The sequence below is a fragment of the Choloepus didactylus genome, chromosome 13 (genome assembly GCF_015220235.1).
Source record: "Choloepus didactylus isolate mChoDid1 chromosome 13, mChoDid1.pri, whole genome shotgun sequence".
Classification (NCBI taxonomy): domain Eukaryota; kingdom Metazoa; phylum Chordata; class Mammalia; order Pilosa; family Megalonychidae; genus Choloepus; species Choloepus didactylus.
In genome coordinates, this window is record NC_051319.1 from 62,336,324 (window position 1) to 62,360,018 (window position 23,695).

Below are 23,695 nucleotides of genomic sequence, written 5' to 3' on the forward strand. Positions count from 1 at the left end.
TTTTGTTTTGGCAATCTCAATAACTTCTATGTTTTAGGATGGTGTTGACTATCTCATGTCAGCATTGAAATGGAGAGAGAAAAAATAGTGTTTTTCACAACTTTTTTAACTGTTGCTTTGTAAAGGATAACCTAAATTTTTTCTTATATTTGCATAAAATACAAATCATTGCAAAATACACTAGATGCCTTCTCTTTTCAACTATTTAGAAAATCAACCTAAGTATGACATAGAAGTACTACTTAACTGAAATGATCTACTAAGATGCAAGTTTATACTTTTTCAAAATTAGTTCAATGTTCCCCATTTTTTACAACCAAGGATCCTTTTAATTTTTTTTTAACTTAGAGATTTCATTTTTAGAAAAAAGTTTTGACAACAAATTATTTATTGAATAATGGTTAATTTTCCCATCTTTTATTAATCAATAGCATAAAAGGATTTGGTATTATCACCAGATAACCAATTTTACCATATTAAATTTTAATGGATACAGTTAAAATTAAGGAAATTTTCTTATTTATTTAGGTTGTCTAGTATCATTGAGGATAGTTCTCTGGGGGGGGGAGGGTTAGGCTTTGTGAATCACTGATTAAACATCTAAAACTATATTTGTTCATAATTGAAAGGAATGCATTTAATAAAGTTTGGAAAATGACTCAAATTGGTGTGTGCAGGTGCCAAAAGCCAAAGAGAAAGAGTTCGCAAAGGCAATGGAGTATTTAAGTACTATCACCTGCAAATTTCCCATAAAATTAAAAACAACAACAACAACAATTGGGAGAAGTCTGGGGTAAGAGCAGCTGAGAGCAACCAGACAGGGCAAGATGGAGGAGGAGGGATTTCATACTGGAGCAAATGGGACAAACAGTCCAAATTACCAAGAGATGAAGAAGTAGAACATTACTTAAGATACTAAAAAAAAAAAAAAAAGAAAAAAAAAATTTCAGGGGGAAAGGGGAAAAAACAAACAATCTTGAAAAGTTTGAAAATAATGTCAGATGTTCTTGAAAAGCTGAGACAATGAAAAGTAGAAGAATATCTCACCCCTTCCAGAGAGACAGAAGTAAGAGCCTGTGACGGGGTCGTGCAAGCACCTGCACAGCAGCTTCATGTGGTGAGGTTCTCGTGCATGTTGGGGTCAAAAAAGCCCTTGGTTTTGTCGCCGGAATCCTACAGGATGCGGTTCATGTCCTCGAAATAGCCACGCTGGTCGGCAACCTCTATGGGCACATGGTAGCTGTGCACCGTGTCCATGACCGTGGCATCTGGGCCTCCAGCAGGCGGACACTGTGCTTCCTGATGAAAAGATCCTTCTAAGAGGCGGAAGAGAGAGATCTTGCCCTCCGTTTTAGGGGCCAGTGTAGCCGGTGACCACGCGCTCAGCCGTCTGCAGCTTCTTCCATGTCTCGCCGCCGACCACTCCCACGGTCACCGCCTCCTCCTCCGACGGTCGTTCGTTGCGCGCGGAGTCGATGACTAAGGCCGTGGCCGCTTGGGCCTCGAGCAGCACCAGGGCGGGGCTGAGCCACAGGAGGCCCTGCCACAAGGCCTGGTAGATGCTCAGCTTTTCCTGCCTTCTGGCGTCATCAGGCCCGGGAGTCGCGCGGCTTGGAGGCCGACACGTGGCACCACAGACCTCGAAGGCTACCTTGCTCTGCCGTTCCTTGGTGTCCTCGACGACTCCGGTGAGGGTGGCAACAAGAGCGGGCACGGCCAGGGCGCCTGCCGCGTGCTGTGCCAGGAGCTCATCCAGGCTCAGGTAAGAGGATGTCCCAGGCGGACATGCGCTGGCCCTGGAATGGGCCGGCCTGCACCTCCGGGGTGGTAGCGCGCAGGAACTGCTGCTGGACGCGCAGGGCGGCCTCGCGTTTGAACTGGGATTTGTTGGGGAGGACCCTGCGTCATCCGCATAGCTCTCCTGGAGCCGGGCTAAGATTAGTTTTGAGGACCACTCCCTGCCAGTCAGTTGGTATCTTTAATTCCAATATATATTTGATTTTTTTAAAAATAGTTTGGAATTGCCTTTGTATAGATTGTCCACCTCCATAGATTATCCCTGGTGTCTAATGCCTGGTCTGAATTCTGACAGCGTATTACGTTTCTTACTGAGATCTGTGGAAGTTAAAAAACGTTTGCAAAAGTGAAGTAGGGCAAATCAATGGTGCTTAATGACCTGCTACAAAACAGTGATAATCTGTATCTTCTCAGTCTAATTAGGGATGGATTTGGAATATAAATACAGGGAGAATAGTATCTAGGGTGAACTGGTAATTTCCTTCCAAATGAATGTATTATACCCTGTACCAGTTAGAGGTTGCCCAATGACTTCTTTAACTGCATTCCCTCCTCTTACTCCCCAGTTCAAGTCTGTATGTTGCCTGATGATATCCTTATTTTCCTACAAGGTCTAACACTAATTCACTCATTTGCACTGTTACTCATTTCATCATTACCTTACATTATTTGCATCTTTATTATAGAATTATTAACATTATTAAATGAAAATGTTTCTTCCCATATGAGGTTGTAAAGTCCTATATGGAAATAATTTTATCTTAAAAATACAACTGTTAGAGTTCCTAGCACTGTTCTCATTTTAAGTTTAGTCGACCTAAAATAATGTTTCTTTAAAATATTAAATTGAGTTGAAAGAGCTAAATCTTAATTTAGTCAGTCTTCTATTTGGATTATTTCCTGGAGCACTAAGAGTTTTGCCACAACTTTTCTGTTCATTTGCTTCTCTAGTTGGATTTGATTTCTGTTCCGGATATCCCTACTGGTAAAGCTCTACATATTCCTCCTTTTTCCTTTAACCACATTCCTATAAGTGGTGTATTGCTCCCCCCCCCCCACTTCCAATATTTGGGAAGTTGACTTTAATTCTTTACTTTGTTATTTCTCAATTTTGCCATTTTGCTTTGTCTTTGTTCTTAATTATTATTATTATTTTTTTTTTTTACGTATGCTGGGGATGTTCTGCACCTCTCATGTCTTCATTATTTTTATAAATAATGTCTTTAGTTCACTTGTATACTACCAAAGTATTTTTAAATCATCTGTGAATGAAATGGCATGGCAGAGACTAGTAAGAGAACTTCTGATGTCCATTCTCTTCTGATGTCCATTCTTCTTTTATTTCAGAATCATATCCCCACTGTGGTAGGTTGAATTATGTACCCTAGAAAAAAACATGTTCTTAATCTTAATCCATTCTTGTGGTTGTGAACCCATTCTCAATAAGACCTTTTGAAGATATTATTTTTAGTTGACATGTGGCCCAACTGAATGAGGTTGGGACTTAATTCTATTATGAGAAGCTTTATAAAGAGAAATCCATGTGGACTAGAATAAGCTGGAAGTCAATGGAACTTGGAAGAGAAAGAAGAGGATGTCACCACATGCATTGCCATGTGATAAGAAAAACCAAGGACCCAGAGTGCCAGAGTCTTCAGAGAGAAAGCATCACCTTGCTGATACCCGACTTTGGACTTCTCCTAACCTGAAAACCATAAGCCAGGAAATTCCTGTTGTTTAAGCCTACCCACTGGATGCTATCTGTTTTAGCATCTGGGAAACTAAAACACCCATGTTACAGCAGAACGGCTTGGCTGCCAGATTACAAAGAACATTTTTCTGCCTTCATTGCAACTAGGAATGACCATGTGACTAAATCTTGCATAGTGGATGTAAATATATGGCAGATTCTGAGAATTTTCCTTAAAGTATGATGACCTACACTTGCTCCACTTTTTCCTTTACTCCTCTTTTTCCCTGCTGCCTGTAATACAGATGCAATCCTTAGCGCTCTAACCTCCCTTTTGAATCATTAAGTTGAGGACCAAACTGTACAGATGGAAAGTTGCTGGAAGGAGTCTTGGCCCTGAAGATTTCATGGACTAGAGTCTCCAGCTTGCTTTCATCAAAGTTATTTTAGCTCTCTGTTACTCTCAGGTTAATCTAATCCAAACTTACATACACAACATTGGAGTTATTAATTATATAGTTACCTGGATCTCCACATAGGGCCTCTAAAGTTCCCATATTAGTCAGTTACTCAGTAGAATTATCGTACTCTTCATGAAATAATCTTATTCATATGAATATTTTACTCAAACATTAGAGAAAATTGTTTGGAATTTCTGGTCTATAGAATATGACCAGGATATTTTAGAACCACATATCTCCTGTAACTTCGTTCTCATGTTCTCTTTTGCAGTCCTGAATAGTGCTTTTATGTCTCTTGGGTCCTTCTTTACAAGCTGCAATTTTTAATTAATGCCTTAGTTACTTGATTTGACTTGCATAATTTTTAAACTGCTTGGGTGAAAACAGTCATTTGACAGAGATGACTTGGCAGTTTTATAAACTGGTACTTGGAAATCAATGTGCTCTAAGCTTTGGGCAGAAACTATAATAAACAGTCCAGTCCACAGGGACAAAAGATTATACATTAATACTATAAAAAGGTCAGTACTGTACTAATTAAATTAAACCTGAGAGAGATTCCTAGCAACACCTCTGGATTACAATGTTCCTTCAGAGAATATAGGGTGACCTAGTGACAGCTGTATCTCCAAGTCACTTTCCAATCATAGTTAATATATATTGTGTATGTGTGTGGGGGTGTATAAAAATATGTACAGTGTGAACAGTGCCTTTTCCTTTTTCAAAAGCAAGAAAATATTATAAGTGAAATGAAATTTCTTTTAAAACTTTATGAGAGGAGTGACATCAACATGGCGATGTAAACAGCTACTGAAAACTCCTCTCCAGAGATTCAACAAAGAAAAGGACAATTCTGAATTGTTTGAAACTCTGGAGTAGAATATAGACTGGAGAAGGACCCTGCAGATGCTGAATTGAAGTAAGGGAAGAAATAACAGAAATGGAAATGTCCTCGTGTAAATAGTGGTGGTGAATGCATAACTGTGATTATATAGGGGACCATTGATTGTTTACTTAGGAGGGAATGTATGGTATGTGAATAAAATTGTTTAAAAATAAAAAGAGGGATACCAAGTGCTGGAGCAAATGTGGAGAGTGGGAGGTACCTAATCACCGTTGGTGGAGAAGTAGATGGTACAGCAAGTTTGGAGGGCAGTGTGGTGGTTCCACAGGAAGCTAAGCATGGGGTTGCCGTATGGTCCTACAACCCTGTTATGGGATATATACTTGGAAGCACTGAAAAGAGGGACACAAATGGACATTTGCACAGTGGGATTTTGGTGGCAGTATTCACAATTCGTAGTGGATAGAGGTGACCTAAGGGTACATTTACTGATGAATGGAATGGTGAACTGTGGTGTACATATAATGAAATACTAAGCTGCTACGAGAAGAAATGAAGTGAGGCATGCAACTAGGTGAGTGGACATTGAGGATAGTATGTTGAGTGAAATAAACCAGAAATGAAAAGACAAACATTATAATGCCTTACTAATATGGACTAACTATAATGTGCAAACTCTGGGAATTGAATTGGAGAGCGTAGGTAATCAGGGAAAGGCTTATGATAAAAGTTTCCAGATTGTAAATTCTTAACAGCAATTATATCTATTCCTGAGTTGTAATGGCTACTTCTAAATTCTGAGAGGCTGAGCTCTTTGTGTATAACCTAGTCGGTCCCTGGAACTTTGGGTATCTTTGTGACACCTGGGACTCAGAGGCAGAGTCTGGCAGCTATGAATGTCATCATTACCCCATACTGCAAATGTTAAAGAGTCTGAAAAAGAGATCATACTTCAATTAGGGATATGAATAAAATGGACTTGGTTAGGACTAAATCAGACTAAAGGTAAAGGATGATATTGATTGTGTTTTAAAACTTCAACTTCTGTGTGAAACCAATGGAAGCGATGTTTAGTTGGTGCAAAATCTATCTTTTCTTTAGCCCACTACATAATTTAACTTGTATAGTCAGTTTATTCAAACACCATAATTACATGGAGCTTTGAATAGGGAGTGAAATATGGTTGGTTTGTACAGGTTACTGTGAAGTCCTGATACATCCCAGAGTAATTTGGGCAGAGAATAAAAATGTGTTTGCAAAGCCCTCTTGAGGGACCGGGGGAAAAGATGGAAAATTAAAATATGGAGATTAATTTCCACCTAGGGAATTACTGATAGTCTCACAAGCATTGGGGACTACCAATTTGGAAGGCTGAGCCCTTGATCTTGGGGCTTGCCCTTATGAAGCTTGTTACTGCCAAGGAGAGACTAAGCCTACTTACAATAGTGCCTAACAGTCACTCCTGGAGAACCTCTTTTTTTACTCAGATGTGGCCTCTCTCTCTAAGCCAACTCTGCAGGTAAACTCACTGCCCTCCCCGCCTACATGGGATATGAGTCCCAGGAGTGTAAATCTTCCTGGCAACGTGGGACATGACATAAAGGGATGAGCTTGGCCCTGACATCAAGGGATTGAGAAAAGCTTCTTGAGCAAAAGTGGGAATAGAAATGAAACAAAATAAAGTTTCATTGGCTGAGAGATTTCAAATAGAGTTGAGAGGTCATTCTGGAGGTTATTCTTGTGCATTATATAGATATCACTTTTTAGTTTTTAGTGTATTGGAATAGCTAGAAGGACATACCTGAAACAGTTGAACTACAACCCAGTAGCCTTGATTCTTGAAGATCATTGTATAATTATATAGCTTACACTGTGTGACCATGTGATTGTGAAAACCTTGTGGCCCTCACTCCCTTTATCCAGTGAGTGGGTAGATGAGTAGAAAAATGAGGACAAAAAGAAAATGAATAATAGGGAGGGGTAAGGGGTATGGGATGCTTTGGGTGTTCTTTTTTACTTTAATTTTATATTAAAATGTTATTTTATAAAACAGAGCAAAGCAATGGATGTGAAATTTGGACATGAATACATAAAATATTTATGTGCATAGACCAATACTAGAAGAAAGTAATCATTAAATATTGATACACAGTGTTAAGGTGGAGGTATATGTAATACAGCTTTCCTTCCAAACCAAAAGTCCCCCAGTGTCAGTAAACCTGTTACTTGGTAATTTTTATCCTATTTTAAAATTATAAAAAGAAAGGACTGTGGTGTGTGACCCAAAATCTTTCTGTTACATGTCTATGTTATATAAATAATACAAATCTTAAGGCTTTTCTCTAGTATAACAGCATTACATGCACTTTCATTCTCAAATGTCCATGTACTGACCTAGAGAGATGCTTTTTGTTTTGTATTGCTAAAGCCCCAAGTTAGAATGGAAAGGCTCTGGAATACATTAAGCAATGGAGTATCTGCTAATGATTTTGAGGGGTTGTTTTTTATTAAAATTATCAAGGCGTTTGATAATAGATCAACTATAGACTAATTCTGTAGGTTGTTTTGAGAAATAGGTTTTGCACTTGAATGGTGTGCTTATATACTCTTATAGGAGGCCTCATCTGTAAACATTGTGAGGTCTGTGATGAGAGAGACAGCACAGAAGAGGGAGAGGGAAGAGCTGAGTTATTTTAAGGTAAGAGTTACCTTGATGCCCTTTCTTTTAAACCAAAGATTCAGAAAATCTTTGTACCAAAGTCATGAATAACTACAGAATTTTTCACACTTGATGTTGATATAAAATGCTAGGCTTAGTATCAGATAAGATTCTTTAGAAAGTTTGATGTAGTCCAGTTTAAGGAAATAAAATGAGAAACTTGATTCCGGGTTCAGTGATCGGACCAAAACATGTATCTATACTCTGTTTCCTTGGTGTTGACTCCATTATCAAGTTGATCTGTCCTTGTGACCTCCAGATGGCTACAGAAGTGATATTTTGGGGGCTAGACAATTTAAAAATTTAGAACCAGTAGAAAGATGATTTCCGTTCTGCTATCCCTGGTAAAGAAGGAGGAAAATTTTAAATGCAAAGAAATTCCAGAAAATGTCTCTCAAATATCATTGAATGAGTTATATCCCCATTCTTAAATCAGTGACAGAATTCAGAAAAGTGGAAGAATATGGTTGACTTGACCTAAACAGGGCTTTCCATGGGAGAAGAGATTTGAGTCAGTACTCCTGAAATAGTGTATGGAAGAGGTGTAGTCTCTACTTTAATAGAGGTCCTGTTGGTAGAGGAAAGGGGAAATGGATGCTGAGAAGACCAACAAAGGTTTATTACAAATGGCATAATGATCTTCTCTACTTTGGTACAAGCAAAAACTGCTTCCACTGTTTTAAAAATACTGATGGATAGAAAACACCACAAAACAGTACTCTGATATGGTTATTAATAATTCACAGAGATAAGAACATATAAAATTGGTTTTGTAGGATAAACTTAATAATTGTTTTTGCTGCATTCAATTAAAAAAATAGGGATTACAGGTAGCTTATACATTACCAGAGAGGACCACTCTTATTTGTTTGTAACACGGATTGTTTATTAAATGTTCCCCATACATATTCTTATTTTAGAAATTTTCCATTATATACTTTGATCTTAGAACTTATTGTGATAAACTTTCTTTACCTTATTTTTATTAATTCACTATTAATTAATTCATTTATTTATTTTCTCTCTCCCATTGCCACGAGGCAATGGAACTATGTATTTCTTGTTCCCTTTTCTAACTCCAAACCTAGCCTAGTGCTGGCTTACATTAGGTTTGTAATAATATTGAATGAATGAGTGAAATAGCTTCTGATGATACTGCTCTAAAATGTTAGATACATGTAGGATATTAATTTTGACTTAATCAGGATATTAGATACATGCCATTTTTATTGCTAAAATTACCATGAATAAAAATGAAAGTCTTTACGTTGTGACCCATTTTAAATCCTGAGATGAAAAATTATTTGATATTATGTTTTTAGAAAACACTTCCAAATGCCCACTTTAGTTTCTTTTCTAGTAAATTACCAGTCTAACAGTTTTCTAGTAAATTACTATGACTTAGAACAACATTTAATTGAAAATCAATTAAAAGAGTCATTCATAATAAGAAACATATAAGCATTCTCTTGTTAGAGGAAATAATTTTTTTTATTAGAGAAATTGTGGTTTTGCAGAACAATCATGCATAAAATACAGGATTCCCATATACATCCTATTATTAACACTTTGCTTTGGTGTGAAGCATTTGTTACAAATGATGATAACGTATTTTTATAATTGTACTACTAACTATAATCCCTGGTTTAACTTTGGGTTCCCTGTTTGTGTAGAGTTTTAATTTTCTTCTGTTATCGTATATACAATCTAACATTTCCCCTTTTAATCGCATTCTGATACGTATTTCAGTGGTATTAATTACATTCACCATGTTGTGTTACTATCACCACCATCCATTACCAAAATCACTCCAATTAGGAACCTTGTACATTTTAAACCTTAACTTCCCATTCACTATCCCCATGATGTCCCCTGGTAACCTATATTCTAGATTCTGACTCTGTGAGGTTGTTGATTCTAATTATTTCATGTCAGTGGGATCATACAATATTTGTCCTTTTGTGTCTGGCTTATTTCACTCAATATGATGTCTTTAAGGTTCATTCATATTGTTGCATGAATCTGTATTTCATTCCCTTTTACGGCTGAATAATATGCTATAGCATGTATATACCAAATTTTGTTTATCCATTCATCAACTGATGGACACTTTGGGTTGCTTCCATCTTTTGACAGTTGTGAATAATGTCACTATGAACATCAGTATGCAAATATCTGCTCAAGTCCCTGCTTTCAGTTCTTTTGGGTAAATACCAACTAGTGGGATTGCTGGGTCATATGGTAATTCTGTATTGAACTTTCTGAGGAATCACCAAATTGTCTTCCACAGAGGCTGCACCATTTTATATTGCCACCAGCAAGGAATGAATGTTCTTATTTCTCCACTCCAACATTTGTTGTTTTTCATTTTCCTAATGGTACCCATTCTAATGGGTGTGAAATGGTATCTCATTGTGGTTTTGATTTGTGTTTCCCTGATGGCTAATGAGGTTGAGCAGCTTTTCATGTACTTTGTGGCCATTTGTGTATCTTCTTTGGAGAGAAATCTATTTAAGTCTTTTGCCCATTTTTAAATTGGGTTGTTTGTCTTTTTCTTGTTAAGTCAAAGGATTTATTTATGTATTCAGGATATTAAACTTTTATCTGATAAGTGGTTTCCAAATATTTTCTCCCATTTTATAGGTTGTTGTTTTACTTTCATGATAAAGTCCTTTGAGGCACAAAAAGTTTTTAATTTTTATGAGGTCCCTTTTATCTATTTCTTCTTTTGTTGTTTGTGCTTTGGTTGTAAAGAAGGTCCTGAAGATGCTTCACTACATTTTCTTTCAGGAGTTTGATAATTCTGGTTCCTATATTTAGGTCTTAAATCCATTTTGAGTTGAATGTTTTTCATTTTTTAATTGTTTTATTGAGGTATAGTCACATATCATTCTGTCATCCACAGTATACAACCAATTGTTCAGAGAACCATCATACACTTGTACTTTCATCAAACATTTAATTTTTGAATATTTTCATTCCCCCCAAAAATAAAAATAAGAATAAAGATACAAGTAAATAAGAATACTCAAAACATTTCATCCCCCATCTCCCCCATTGGTTTAATTTTTGTCCCCATTTTCCTACTCATCTGTCCATACAATGTATCAAGGGACTGTGAGCTACAAGTTTTTCACAATCACACAGTCACAACTGAAAGCTATATAGTTATAGAGTTGTCTTCAAGAATCAAGGCTGTGGGGTTGCAGTTCAACATTTCAGGTATTTACTTCTAGCTAATTCAGTACACTAAAAACCAAACAGGGATATTTATCTAACACATAAGTGTAACCTCCGGAATGACCACTTGACTCCATTTGGAATCTCTCAGTCACTGAGACTTTATTTTGTTTCATTTGTCTTCCTCCTTTTTGTCAAGAAGTCTTTCTCAATCCCATAATGCCGGGTTCAGGCTCATTCCTGGGAGTCATGTCCAAACTTGCCAGGGAGATTTACACCCTTGGGACTCATATCCCATGTAGGGAGGGAGGGCAGTGAGTTCACCTGCAGAGTTGGCTTAGAGAGAGAGGCCACATCTGAGCAAAAAAAGAAGTTTTCTGGGGGTGACTCTTAGGCACAATTATAAGTAGGCTTAGCCTCTCCTTTGCAGTAACAAGCTTCATAAGGGCAAGCCCCAAGATTGAGGGCTTGGCCTTCTAAACTGATAGTCCCAAATGCTTGTGAGACTATAAGTAATACCCCAGGTGTGGAAGTATAAAATTTCCACATTTTTCTCCATTCCTCAAGGGGGCTTTGCAAATACATTTTTATTCTCTGCCCAAATTACTCTGGGATGTATCGGGGCTTCATACTAACCTGTACAAGCCAATCAGATCTTGATCCCTGTTCAAAGTTCCATGTAATTATGGGGTTTGAATAAACTGACCATGCAAGTTAAATTATATAGTGTGCTACAGAAAATATAGATTTTGCACCAACTAAACATCTCTTCCGTTGGTTTCACACAGAAGTTGAAGTTTTAAAAATATCATCCTTTACCCTTTAGTCTGATTTACCTTAGTCCTAACCAGATGTGTTCCATTTATATCTCTAATTGAAGTCTGAACTCTTTTTCAGCTTTTATAACAGTTGCTATATGGGGTAATACTAACATTCATAGCTGCCAGACTCTAGCTCTGAGTCTCAGATGTCACACAGATACCTGAAATTCCAGAGATGGACTAGGTTATACACAAAGAGTTAAGCATCACAAAATTTAGAGATAACCATTACAACTTGGAAATAGATGTGACTGCTGTAAGAGCTTACAATCTAGGTACCTTTACAAGAAGCCTTCTCCTGATAATCTGTGCTCTCAAATTCAGTTTTCAGAGTTTGCACTTTATAGTTAGTCTGTATTAGTGGGGCGTTATAATGTTTGTCTTTTCATTTCTGACTTATTTCATTCAAAATGCTGTCATCAAGGTCCATTCACCTAGTTGCATGTCTCACAACTACATTCCCTTTTGTAGCCGCTCAATATTTTATTGTATGCATACACCACAGTTCACCATTCTTTTCGTCAGTCAATGTACCCTTAGCCCACCTACATTCATTGTGAATCTTGAATACTGCTGCCATAAACCCCAGCGTGCAAATGTCCATCCAGATCAGTTCTTCCAATATATTGCCAATATATGGCCAATAATGGGGTTGCAGGACCTCATGAGCACCCCATATTTACATACTTAGCTTCTTGTGGAACCACCACCTGCTCTTCAGATAGGCTGCTCATTTTATGCACCCACCAACTGTGAATAGGTACATCCGTCCCTCCACATTTTCTCTAGCACTTGTATCCCTCTGTTTGTTTTTCCTCCTGCAATTTTATAGAGATATATTCACATACCATAGAATCATCCATGGTGAACAATGAATTGTTTACAGTATCATCATATAGTTGTGCATTCATGACAACAATCAGCCCTTGAACATACTCATTGCTCCAAAAAACTTAAAATAAGAATAATAAAAAAAATACAATACAATACAATAAAATACAGTGAAAAGGTCAGACTCCATCACCAAGAATCCCATATCATTCCCTTATATCCCCACTTATAGACATTTAGCTTTGGTATATTGCCTTTGTTACAGTTAATGGAAGCACATTACAATGTTACTGTTAACTATAGATTTTAAATTCTGCTGATAATATTTTTCCCCTATACTATCCCTTTTTCAGCATCTTGCAAGGTTGACATTCGTTCTCCCTCATGTAAAAACATTTTTCTGTTTGTACATTTAATCACCATCATTGACCACTCTATGTTTCACCAAGTTATACAGTCCCAGTCTTTACCTTCTATCTTTACTTCTGGTATCATGCATGCTCCTAGCCTTCCTCTTTCAACTGTACTCACAATCATTGTTGTTCAGTGTACTTACAATATTGTGCTACCCATCACACTGTATTGTGCTATCAATTTCTGGATCTTTACAGTCAATCCTGTTGAACATTCTTTACTCCTTCAGCATCAAATGCCCAATCTGTACCCTCTTTCTATCTACTAATAGCCTGTGTTCTCAGCTTTAATTCTCAAAGTTTGCCCATTAATGTTAGTTCATATTAGCGAGACCATACAGTATTTGTCCTTTTGTTTTTGGCTAACTTCACTCAATATAACATCCTAAAGGTTCATCCACGTTGTTATATGTTCTGTGACTTTGTTTTGTCTTACAGCTGCATAATATTCCACTGTATGTATGTACCACAATTTTTTTATCCACTCATCCATTGATGGACATTCGGGCTGTTTCCGTCTTTTGGAAATTGTGAATAATGCTGCTATAAATATTGGTTTACAAATGTCCGCTCATGTCTTAGCATTCAGTTCCTCTGAGTATATACCTAGTAATGGAATTGCTGGATCAGACAGCAATTCTATACTTAGCTTCCTGAGGATCTGACACACCGCCTTCTTGGTTGGCTGCACCATTCTACATCCCCACTTACAGTAAATAAATGTGTGTCTTTCTGCACAACCTCATCAGCAGTTGCAGTTTTCTATTTTTTTTTGATAGTGGCCATTCTAGTAGGTGAGAGATGATATCTGATTGTAAGCATCTTTTTATATGTTTTCAGCCATTTTATTTCCTCTTCAGAATAGTTTCTATCCATGTCTTTTCCCCATTTTTTAATTGCATTGTTTGTCTTTCTGTTGTTGAGTTGTAGGATCTCTGTATATATTCTGGATATGAAACCCTTATCTTATACATGATTTCCAAATATTGTCTCGCATTGTGTAGGCTGCCTTTTTACATTTATGAGAAAGTTCTTTGAGTTACAAAAGTGTTTAATTTTGAGGAGATCCTGTTTATCTATTTCTTCTTTGCTTGCGCTTTGGGTGTAAGGTCTAGGGAACCATCTTCTTTCACAAGATCTTTCCTAAATTTTCTTTTAAAAGTCTTATGTCTTAGCACTAATGTTTAGTTCTTTGATGTATTTCATGTTAATTTTTGTATAAGGTGTGAGATGGAAGTCCTCTTTCATTCTTTTGGATACGGATATCTATTTCTCCAAACACCATTTATTGAAGAGGCTGCTCTGTCCCAGTTGTATTGGGTTGACTGCCTTATCAAAGACCAATTGTCCATAGATGAGAGGGTCTATTTCTGAACATTCAATTTGATTCCATCCATTTGTATATCTGTCTTTATGCCAGTACAATGCTGTTTTGACCACTATGGCTTTTTAGTACGTTTTAAAGTCAGGTGGTATGAGACCTTCCACTTCATTCCTCTTTCTTAAGATATTTTTGTGTACTTGGGCACTCTCTCCTTCCAAATAAATTTGTTATTCATTTTTTTATTTCTGCAGAGTATATTGTTAGGATTTTAATTGGTATTGAATTGAATCTATAATCAGTTTAGGTGGAATTGACATCTTAACTATATTTAGTCTTCCAATCCATGAACTTAGTATGTCCTCCCATTTATTAAAATCATGTTTGATTTCTTTTAGCAGTTTCTTATAGTTTTCTGTGTATAGGTCTTTTGTGGCCTTGATTAAGTTTATTCCTAAATACTTGATTCTTTTGATTGCTACTGTAAAGGGAATTTTTTCTGGATTTCTTCCTCCTGTTGCACATTACTTGTATATAGGAACACTATTGATTTTTACGTGTTGACCTTGTACCCTGCCACTTAACTGCATTCATTTATTAGCTCTAGTAGGTTTACTGCAGATTTTTCTGGATTTTCTATATAGGATCATGTCATCTGCAAACAGTGAAAGTTTTACTTCTTTCTCTCCAATTTGGATGCCTTTTATTTCTTTTCCTTGCCTAATCACTCTAGCTAGAACTTCCAGCACAATGTTGAATAACAGTAGTGACAATGGGCATCCCTGCCTTGTTCCTTATCTTAGAGGGAAAGCTTTCAGTCTTTCTCCATTGAGTATGATGTTAGCTATGGTTTTTTCGTATACTGCCTTTATCATATTGAGAAAGTTCCCTTCTATTCCTAACCTTTGAAGTGTTTCCATCAAGAAAGGATGTTGACTTTTGTCAAATGCCTTTTCTGCATCACTCAAGATGATCATGTGGTTCTTCTGCTTTGATTTATTGATGTGGTGTATTACATTAATTGATTTTCTTGTGTTGAACCAGCCTTGCATACCTGGAATAAATTCCACCTGATCATGGTGTATAATTCTTTTAATGGATTTGATTTTTGAGTATTTTGTTGAGGATTTTGCATCTATATTCATTAAACAGATTAGTCTAAAATTTTCTCCTTTTTTTGTAGTATCTTTGTCTGAATTTGGTATTGGGGTAATATTGGCTTCATAGTATGAGTTAGGTGGCTTTCCCTCCCCTTCAATTTTTTAAAGAATTTGAACAGGATTGGTACTAACTTTCTTGGATGCTTGATAAAATTCACATGTAAAGGCATCTGGTCCTGGGTTTTTCTTTTTTTGGAGCTTTTTGATGACTGACTCAGTGTCTTTACTTGTGATTGGTTTGTTGGGGTCATCTATTTCTTCTCAAGTCTGTGTTGGTTGTTCATGCTTTTCTAGGAAGTTGTCCATTTCATCTAAGTTGTCTAGTTTATTAGCATGTAGTTGCTCATAGTATCTTTTCATTAGCTCTTTATTTCTATGGGGTCAGCAGTTATGTCCCCTGTTCAAGTTTGCTAATGCTGCCACTATGCAAAATACCAGAAATCGATTGGCTATTATAAAGGGGGTTTATTTGGCTACAAACTTACAGTTCTACAGCCATAAAAGTGTCCAACTAAGGCCTCAACATTCTCTGAAGAACAGCTGACGGTGTCTGGAAAACCTCTGTTAACTAGGAAGACAGGTGGCTGGCATTTGCTCTGGGGTCCTTGTTTCAAAATGACTTTTTCTATAATGTCTCAGGGCTTATCTCTCTTTGCTTCTCTAGTGTAAACTCTGGGCTAGCATCTTCAAAGCTGTCAGCTCCCAAGCCTGTCTCCAAAAGTGTCTCTCAGCTACCTTCTCTCTGTAAGCTCTGATAGGACTCCAGTGATTTAATTAAATTGCACACTGAATGGGTGAGGTAACACCTCCATGGAAATAATCTAACCAAAGGTATTACCTACAGTTGAGTGAGTCACATCTCCATGGAAATACTCAATCAAAAGTTTCCTTCAGACAAGATTGGTTTAAAAGATCATGGCTCTTTTTGGGGGACATACGTATCCACACTGGCACATTCCACCCCCTGGACCCCCAAAAAACATGATCTCTTCATATTCAAAATACATTCATCCCATCAGAATATCACAAAAACTTAAATCACTTCAGTAACAGTTGGTAAGTTCAAGGTCTTATCAAAATCAGTTACAGGAGTAATCTGTCCTAAGGCAAAATTCCCCTCCAACTGTGGACCTGTGAAACTTAGAACAAGTTATCTGTTTCCAGTAAACAAAGAAGGGACAGTCATAGGTTAAACATTCTCATTGCCATAGGGAGAAACTGAAAGGAAAACAGGGTTCATGGGACCAAAAGAATTCCTAAAACCTGCAGGGCAAACTCCATTAGATTTCAAAGTCTGAGAGACATTTATAGAATGACATTTCATCCTTGGGGTTTGGGAAAGCTGCAGTCCAACACTTTCCAAAGGCTTTCCCAGCAGCCCTTTTTTCTTCAAACACTGGGGTGAGTGCTCCAACATAGCCATGCATTGGGGAGAGCACCTTCTTCTCAGTCCCACCTTCTTCAAACATTGGGGCACCACCCGGACTTTGCCTTTCCAGGGCAAAGCTCTCCCCTTTTTAAACAGTGGGGTGCTGGCCAGGCTCTCCCCAATCCCCAGAGTATGTGCTCCATCCTCTCTAAGGCCTGGGGTGGCAATACTGTTCCTGAGCATTGAGGTGGAAGACTCACCCTCTGTCTCCAGGGCAAACTCATCTTTCCAGGCGCATGGGTTGCTCTGCTCTCCTTGCCCTAGATTTATTGATTCCAGACCTCAGTTTCCATGATTCTGTATTTGAAATGTTTCCTTCAATTTGTCCCTTCTCCAACCACTCCCCACCCCAGTCTAGACTGGCAGTGGTTCTGTTTGTACAGATCTCGCAAAAAATTTGTTAGCTTGGCATGAAGCATATAAGGGTCAAAAGCATCGGATGTTAGGACTTTACACAAATCCTTTCTTGATAACTCCTTTTCCAATGCAGCATGTACTGAAAGGGCAGTCGCTTCTGTGTTTGGTTAAATCCTCACGTAGGGCACCATCCTCTGGGGTCTCACTCTAGAAGCCCAGAGTTTTCCAAACCATCAATTTCTAGTTTCTTTGTACCCAAGAGTCCAGTTCTTAGCTTATGTCTTTCCTCTCACATTTTACTATAAGGTGCGAGGAGAAGCCATGCTGCATTTTCAACTTTTAGCTTGGAGTTCTTTTCAGCTAAGTACTCCAGCTCGTCACTTTCAAATTCTGCATTCCATTCAATACCAGGACTCAATTTTGCCAAATTCTCTTCTACTTTAAAACAAGGATCGCCTTTCTTCAAGTTGGCAATGACACATTCATCATTTCTGTTTAAGGCCTCATCACAAGTATCTTTACAGTCCATATATCCACCAACAGTTTTTTTCTCTCTTTCCTTATTTTGGCCTTAAAACTCTGCTTATCCCTCAGGGCTCGGCTGAGATAGTACTACATTCAGAGAATACCTGGCTCACTTATGCAAGGTTAGGTGTCCTCCTGATGCTTCCCCAAATGGCCTGTGTACACTTCTCTCAGAACACCTTGCACACTTCTAGTATGATGCAGACAGTGCATGGTTCTGTCTCTTCCAATATAGAGTGTAAATTTCTAGCTGGTGCTGGGATGTTCTGGTTGCATTTTGGTTCCAGCACAGTATATGTGTTATGGTTAATTTGATGTGTCAACTTATTATGTTGTCTGGTCATTTGATCAAACACTGGACTAGTTGTTGCTGTGGAGTTGTTATTGTGTAACATGTTATTAGCATCTACAATCAGTTGACTTTAAGTAAAGGTGATTACCCTCAATAATGTGTGTGGGCCTCATCCAATCAGATGAAGGCCTAATAGCAAGAACTTTGGTTTCCAGGAGAAGAGAAAATTCTGCCTCAGGACTAAACCATATGTTCCTCTCCAAGTTTCCAGCCTGCTGTCTTCTACAAATTTCGCACTCAAGGCTTCAACATTCACTCTTACCAGAATTTCTAGCCTGCAAGTCTGTCCTATAGAATTTAGACTTAACCAGCCTCACAGTCATGTGAACCAATCCTTTTAAGTAAATATCTGCACACACACACACACACATGCAAACACACACACACACACACACACACATACACGCACATATTCTGTTGGTTTTCTTTCTCTGGAGAACCCTAATACAATATGGCACCTAATGTCTATTCAAAAAATGTTTGTTGAATGAGTGAATAAATGAATATATTACTGCAGTATTGCTTAACAAATTACACAAGAACATTTGTGGTATTTTAATTTTGACTTTTTAGAGAAAAAAGTTATTTTTTTCCCTAAAGGTTAAAACTTTTCTAAAATGACCATAAAAACAAAAAGGATTTTTCTACTGAGAAAAATCTTGTGATAAAACCATTCTCAATAAGTTTGTAGGGTTACTTAGAAATAAAGAGAGAAGAAAGCATAAAAAGTTAGTTAAGGAAACAAGAGTTTATGCAAATGTATCATCCCTGAAATTGCAAATTGAATTGAAAATACAGTCTTTCCTATGCTTTATTGTTATGTGTTCTTTTCACTGCATGGACTATTGCATTAACCTGTCTTCCCTTGTCCCAGGACCATATTTCTGCAGCAAGGGCAGAAACAGCTTTATGTGGAATAGCGTGCCATATGAATGTCTAGAATGAGAGCAGGTCAAGTTTTTAACTGACAGCAATAGGAATTCGATACTATAGCTTATGATTACATATTGGTACTTGATAACTCAGTATATAAAATAAGGACTTGTTTTGGTAAGAATTAAAACTTTTGAATTATTTTGAAGTATTAATAAACATGAACTATGTGTGTTGTTTTCTTTTCAGAATATATTCTCATTGCAGAAATAATTCTTTGTGTAGGAAATTGGTAGCAAGTATCCATTCCTCTAAGGTTATTCTACCAATATAATAGCTCCTTGCCACAGGTAGCTATTGAGCAGTTGAAATGTGGCTAATCCAAATTGAAATGTGCTATAAATGTAAAATACATACTGGATTTCAAAGAGATGAAAAATATATATTTATAAATTATTTCAATAATTTTTATATTGGTTATGTGTTATGATAGCATTTTAGGTATATTGGGTCAAATAAATTTTATTATTAAAATCAGTATCACCTGTGTCTTTTATTTGATGTGGATACTAGAAAAATTAAAATTGCATAGGTGGTTTACCTGATATTTCTGTTGGACAGTTTCGCTCTAAGTGGCTCCATTTCTTAACTTGCTTTGTGTTTATGGGGTGCTGAGAAAGTCTGCAATAAAAGAGTTTCAGATCAAGTGTTATAACAAAGATAGGACAACATGTTTATGAAAGTGTGTGCAACAAGTTGTGTGTTATGTGGTAAATGCACAAGTACCTTTTCCCCCCACAGGACTGCTTCAAGCATGTCCATCCTATAACCTAATTTTCTGAATCAGTGTAGTCTACTGTTTATTTTGGATCAAAGATTTGGTCTTGTTTTAAATGTTTCTGATAAAAATCATGCTTCTGAATTTTCAATTGCATTGTTACTTATTTCTATTATCTTTTTTGTAAAGAAAAAACACAAAAAACAAGTACTGCCAGTTTCCCTCTCATCCTCTGAGGCACTGTATCAGGCTTGGGAATGGAGATTAGGGAAATCTGTGGGCAGGAAGGGAATTGCCTGCTAGGACCAATGTGTAAAAAGGCCCAACCAGGCTGTTAGTACAAAGGGATCTGGAAGAGTGACAGATTCTACATAGACTGCAGCAGCTTGGAAACTCTGGAAACCAGACCGGGGTGAGAGTAAACAAGGTTGATAGGCAGAGCTGGAAAATCCCTTGAGATGTAGCACCAAAGGCAGATGGTAGTCTTTACATGACATTGGATATCAGTGGCATTGGGCTATGTGCAGGGGGTGAGCTCCTTAGGATAGTGGCCCACTTCAGACAATCACAATTTGTACAAGTTTGAGCATATGTTAAAATAAAAGTTGTTTTTGATACAGAAAACAGCAAACATAATTTGTGAATTGTGCTAGACAACTTTTCTGCACTGTAAAATTGAAACCATAGTTTTACATAATAAAAAGCTAAAACTATGTCCACATAAGGAGAAAATTGAATGTAGTCTTTTGGCTTAACATTCCTAACTGAGCTCTCTTGTCCTTGCCTTTCATTTTGGCACCATTGTTAAATGATAGCTCTCTGGGTTCATTTATGCTTAATACATGGTTTTCTATAGTAGAAACCGTTTATTTGGGTAGCTCTTCAGGAGTTTTCCGCAGCCATACACACACATACACACACACACACAAACAACATTGAGTGTGCCTGTTTGGCTAACATGACAGCAGTTTTAATTCTATTTAAATTTACCCTTCTTGAGATACAGCTTTAGTATTATCTATTTGTACATGCTTATTTTTGACATGTTAACCGTTTCTTGGTGACTACTCTAACAATGATGTCAATGAATCATCCAGGTTATCTCCAAGGAGATAGGATGGTCAAGGCAATTGACTTATTGGGATCAGAGGAAGAAGAATGGGATAGAGCTGGAAGTGGCTTCCAGTGATTGGAAAGAGTTTCCTATGAGGGATTCTGCTTCTAGATTTTGGTTAGAGTTGCTGAGAAGTTATACTTTACACTTGGGGAGAATTCTGACCTTCTTGAAAATGCCTGTGAGTTTGTGAAGGCACCCTCATGGAGTTATCTCACATCTCAGAGAGGACATCTTTCTGAAGCTTTTAGGAAATGGCTCAAGAGTGAAGTTTTGTATGGTTCCTAGAGTGAGGCTGGGGCCCAGGAATTCAGGTTATTAAACTTCTTCACTTCTATATTAGCCTCATGATGCCAAAGAGGGAGTCAGAATGACTATAACTGTCTCTTTGGAATTTTAGGAGACTCCCCTGCTGCACGTCTCCGTTTTTAGCCTACCACAGAAACCTTACCTCTCCGAGTCTCATTGGGTCCCTGTTTCTGACTCTCATGTCTTTACCTTTACCTTTCAGCATTGAGTACACGGAGGAATCTTACTGTGGTGACTCAATTCAAGACTGACCACAGATAAGTTATGTTGACTTTCTGTAGCTGTAGGCCAGAAGGAAGGATAGACTAGGGGCTATAGCTGGGTTGATAAAGCACAGACTCTAGGATCAGACAGCAATTGGGTGAGAATATGGTGATAAATTAACACATTAATTTCTGGTTGGGTAACTTACCTTCATTGTGCCTCAGTTTTCTCTAGGAAAATGGAGTTAACAATAGCACTTGACTCATAGGGCTAATTAATCTATGAAGATTAAATGAGGTTTTAAATAACAGGTGTTTATCCAGTGCCTTATGTGTAGTAGGTACTCAAAATGTTTATTGTTTTTATTATGGGGAAGAAAGACTGTCACAATCCATTGGCACTTCTTTGATGCCCTTCTGGGCACTTCCTTGTGTAGACAGTCTGTAGAGAAGGTTAAGTTTTGTACACTGTATAGACAGTTGGCAGTTGATGGAGAAACATAATCAAGACATTCTTAGGGGAATACTATGTCAAACATACTAATAGATTCCATAATAAGAGCCTGATAACCATTATCCAATTTCTGTATAGGCAGAAACTCTGTGGAACTCAATTATTTTTAATGACATCCCCACTTTCTTGAAGCATAAATCATGAACAAGCTAAAAAAATCAAGGCTGTCTTTGAGACTGTCAAAATGCTACTCTACACTGACTTAAATTTTCAAATTCTATTTATTTCATCCTCACTCTTTTAATTAAAATCTGGTGGGTAGTCAATCCTGCTATGAGTTGTACACTCTGTCACTTTTATCAAAGCCTTTGATTCAAGATGCAGAAACAATTTCCCGATTGGGGATTTTTTTGTTCACTGTTGACCTCATGTCCTTATCAGATTATGTACTATGAAGAGAAGAATATTTGGTGGATTGAATGTCTATCTTCAGACTTGATGAATTATCTCATAGCAGAAAAGTCAAATCTGAGGAATTACAATATAACTGGTGACATAAGAACAGCAAATGAGGGAGGCAAATAAAGTCACCATTTGTTAAATAAACAGTCAAGAAAAAGCACTAATATATTTTATATTACTAAAATTATCAATAGTTTAAAATGGAGGTTGTATGGTATTTACAAACGTGCTATCATCTCATATTTTTAGGACAGTTAGCTCCAGGAATTTGCAACTTTCATTGAGGACTAAATATGGTAAACTGTTTTCCTCCGTTCTCCATTTTTAGAGATATGAACCAGATGTTCCCATAGAAATGGAACCCACAGTTCTGAAAGAGGAATAGATAGGACAGCATGGTGGATAAAACCAAAGGCTGTTGAGGTAGTCAGTTGGTGCCAGAAGGCCCTCTGTGTCCTTCAGTAAGATTATTAACCTTGGAGTGTTAGATTATTCATCTGTAAAATGGATTTGATAACAGATTCCACCTTATAGGGATTTTGTGAGATTTTGATGAATTAATTTATGTAAAGTTCTTAGAAAAATTTTCCACATGGTAAGCATTCTACCAATTAATAGTGTCATTATTATCAATATTACTATTATTATTAAATATTTAAAGATACTTTTCTGACCAACTTTAGAAACTAAATGTATGAGAGGCTTAATTGGGTGAATACTGTTTATGTGAAAACTTTTTAAGGATAATTGAATTCAGATATTGAAGGAATGCTAGAATTAAATCTTCCACTATGCATTGTACAGAAGAGAAATATGAAGTATGGTGAGGATTACACAGTGATCAATTCATTGGCCAATTCAAAACTGAGTTTATGTCATCTACAAATCCTGCCAGGTTGACTGTTTGGACTATCCATTTACGGTTCTGTGCATGAGGGCAGGTGTGGTTGGAACTCAAAATTCACTGGCATTGAGTAATCAATGAGCCAGAAAAAAAGCTGCATGCCCTTCCTTTCCCCCTTCTTTTTCCTTATTTGATCTCAGGTTTGATCTCAGAAATGAGGAAGAGGATGAATAATACATCATCTTTTTTAAAAATTCAGTTTATTGAGATGATTTACATACCATTCATTTATCCAAAGTGTACAATCAATTGTTCATGGTACCATTATATAGCTGTGCAGTCATCACCAGAAATAATTTTTTTTCGATTTTTGAACATTTTCATTACTCCAGAAAATAAATAAAAATAAAAAAGAAAACTCAAATCTTCCCAAACCCCACCCCCTCCTCCGTTACTGACTCATAGTATTGGTATAGTTATTTGTTATTGTTGGTGAAAGAATATTAAAATTTTACTAACTGTAGTACATAGTTTGCAATAGGTACATTTTCCCCCATATATCCCTCTATTGTTAACTTCTAGTAATAGTGTCATACATTTGTTCTAGTTCATGAAAGAAATTTCTAATATTTGTACAGTTTATCACAGACATTGTCCACCACAAGATTCCCTGTGTTATACATTTCCATGTTTTAACCTCCGTCTTTCCTTCTGGTGACATACATGACTCTCAACTTCCCCTTTCTACCACATTCACA

At 37.1% G+C, this 23,695-nt stretch overlaps 1 pseudogene; it reads right to left on the minus strand.

Moving 5' to 3' along the window:
* Window positions 1–997: 997 nt before the first annotated feature.
* On the minus strand, window positions 998–21,392 carry LOC119507727 (annotated as a pseudogene).
* Window positions 21,393–23,695: the final 2,303 nt, after the last annotated feature.